The sequence below is a fragment of the Periplaneta americana genome, chromosome 6, assembly GCF_040183065.1.
Source record: "Periplaneta americana isolate PAMFEO1 chromosome 6, P.americana_PAMFEO1_priV1, whole genome shotgun sequence".
Taxonomy (NCBI): Eukaryota; Metazoa; Arthropoda; class Insecta; order Blattodea; family Blattidae; genus Periplaneta; species Periplaneta americana.
The window spans coordinates 10,317,080-10,320,438 of NC_091122.1; the positions used below are offsets into that span (position 1 = coordinate 10,317,080).

A 3,359-nucleotide genomic window follows, 5' to 3' on the forward strand; every position below is an offset into this window, starting at 1 on the left:
AGAGGTGGAGAGTGTTGGTGGAATGATAGAGGGAAACGGGAGGGCCCGGAGGATAAAACCCTTCGCAACGTCTGCTTTGTCCATCACAATCTATCCGGGAATCGAACCCGGGGCGTCTTGGTAGAAGACCAGCGTGCTGTACTCGAGCCACATTTAGAAGAACACACGAGGCGACTCCGGAAGTGGATGGCCCAATACCTCAAACTGACAACGAATCAACATTTTATACCATAGGCGGGTTTCGAATCAACGACTGTAGATTAGCGGGCAATACTGATGCAGTTCTCTGTACACAGCGGTCGACTTAATTCAAGACAACAATAAGAGGTCCCAGGTTAACCCTTAAATTGGAAAAACTTCATTTCTCACACTAGTTTATTGAACCGTGTCGGACCGTAAAGAAAACAACTATCGCAATGTACATATTTTATATGTCGTACAATATTGTGAAATTTTAATTTTCCTACCAATTTCTTTTCTATTGTTCTATTAAAATAATAGCATATAGCCTATTAATCTGTTGTATCCTACAGGATACTTTGCGAATTTAACGGTTAACCAGGATCAGCTAGTGCATCTTGAGAATATCTGCATAGGCCTACTATTTGCCCTGCTGTGTCGACTGCACGGGGCTGGATTTATCTATGTCCTGCATGTTATACTGAGAGGCGGCAGCAGTTGATGTCGCTAGATGGACAGTTGACTGACGTCTCTGCTCATTTGTTATCAAGAAGAGACACGATTCATACAGATAAGATAAAATATAGCAGATTCATTCCGTGGCTAATGCAGTTTATGATCGGAAATAGTAATGGGACAAGACTAAAGAGTTGATGAATATTTAATACCTAGGATCAGTGGCGGCTCGTCTAATACCGGATTGATTAAAAATTGTTATAGGGTAAGATTACCTAATTCCGTGACATATTTAATAAAGTCTATATTTATGCCAAAATTGTACTAAGAATTTTCAAATAACACCTAAATGACGTTATTTGGACCTTCAGCTACAGTTTTTACAACATTTAGTGTCAACTGTTTCACAAGTTTGATATATAATATATGATTCTTCATTGTTATACAGTTGCTCCTAAATCCGTGACAGGGATCCAAATTCCGTGATACTAAAATAATCCTCATTATCTGTTCAGAAAACAAACGTGTATTTGGAAAAACACTTTAAAGTCATGGTATATTGTTTTAATATGGATTAAGCAAGAAATTACAACAGAGAGAAAGGGCCTAAGTGACAAATTTCATAGAAAATACTTGTGTAACTACAGGAATACATATTACATATTAATATACTAGCCGTACCCGTGCGCTCCGCTGCACCCGTTAGAAATAAATATAAAGTAATTACATAATTAGAATAGGACGTTTGATCCAGGGAACATTCGTGTTTGATAGAAGGATAAATCGTTTAATATGTTACTTAATTTAAATTACATCCAAATAATTAAAATGCGATCATTTTGGTCCAGAGACACTCATTTGGTGCAATTACAATTCCTTTAACATTCTTAATTTTTATTACATGCAACCATAGTTTAATGAAGATTGACATCATTTAGATTTAATGTGTATATTTTATTTTACTTGTTATAGGTTTCCATTGAATTATGGTAATAACTTAATTTTAACCCTTGTTTTCTACGTATTCAGTAAATGGCGCTTGGCCCACTATGATTGTGAACCCTTCAAATAACTTAAATTATATAATATTACATATATTATATTATATTATATCAGAAGTTACTGTAATAACATTATAGCATTATGTCCATCTAGAGAAACTACACTTTCCAATGGTGAAATAATAATTAATTATACAAATCGGTTAATTTAGCTTCCGATATTACTTCATACAAACACAGAAACATTCTCTGTAGGCTATCTTTCATAGCTTTCGATTGTTGCTGTCCAAGGCCCCTTATAGACGAAGTCATTTGTTTTTTAATTCATTACACGGCTTTAGATGGCAGTTAGTTTAATTTTAAAACTCATTTGTCTCATTAAATATCAGTCCTATCAAAATTTTTCAAGGAATAAAACTTATCGAAAATTATTTTTAAAGAAACTTTTGTTATGCAACATTTTTCACAAAAATCAATAATAAGCGAGATATTTCGATTTATTTAATTCAGGCCCCCTTATAACCCCCCTTTTAAATAATGTATTTTGAATGCCATATAGCCTAAAATCTAAGTTACAACGAACTTAATTTATATTCAAATTTTCATCGAAATCCGTTCAGCCATTATCGCGGGAAAAGGTAACAAACATCCAGACAGACAGACAGACATACAAACAAAAATTTCAAAAAAGCGATTTTCGGTTTCAGGGTGGTTAATTATATATGTTAGGACCAATTATTTTTGGAAAATCGAAAATTACCAGATAAATTTCGGCTACAGATTTATTATTAGTATAGATTATAAACAAAATAAACTGAAAGTTAAATTCAATACAAAATTAAATTTGAATAAATTGAATTATAACACAATTATTTCTCATTATTTATATTCCTAACAACAGCAGCAATTAAGTTAAATATATGCTCTATTATTTTATTATAATTATAATTAATGTTTTCTATAACTTATTTCTATTATTATTTTCACGAACTATTTTCTTTCATAGATTTTAATATTCAAAATTTAGCGTTGGCGTCACTGGTCGAGTGAGCCAGGAAGGAGAAATATGAAAATAAATCTCAAAATGGGTAAACTCCTGTAGCATTTATATTTTATTTATATTATATTATTTTAATGTACCGAAGTACATATGATATTTCCATGCAGATATTCTGCGTCATCATACGATGAAAGAGTAATGGAACGGAGAAAAATTCTCTCCGGCGCCGGGATTTGAACCCGGGTTTTCAGCTCTACATGCTGATGCTTTATCCACTAAGCCACACCGGATACAACCCCGGCGCCGGATAGAATCGTCTCAGATTAAGCTCCAACTCTTGGGTTCCCTCTAGTGGCCACCCTATGCACTACGTCATAGATGTCTATGAACGTAGGACCGAAGTCCACACATGTGCTGAGGATAAAGCATCAGCACGTAGAGCTGAAAACCCGGGTTCAAATCCCGGCGCAGGAGAGAATTTTTCTCCGTTCCATTACTCTTTCATCCTGTAGCATTGTTATTGTCTCACAATGTTTAAATAATCACACACATTGATTCAGCTGACTATAATCTACAATAATATATCATTTTTTATAATGCTATATTAATTCTTAGCTCAAATATAAAATGTTTCTTCACGAGCGGTCACAAGAGAAAGAAAAACTTACTGGTCAACCACCTTTCACTGAATAAAAGCTTCTTCAGTCGACTGCTTCTATTCA

General features: G+C 34.0%; 1 non-coding gene across 1 annotated transcript; it reads right to left on the bottom strand.

Moving 5' to 3' along the window:
• Positions 1-2,855: 2,855 nt before the first annotated feature.
• Positions 2,856-2,927, bottom strand: TRNAY-GUA (transfer RNA tyrosine (anticodon GUA)). The gene has a single exon. It is a non-coding gene; the product is annotated as a tRNA-Tyr (tRNA).
• Between the last annotated feature and the right edge of the window lie 432 nt (positions 2,928-3,359).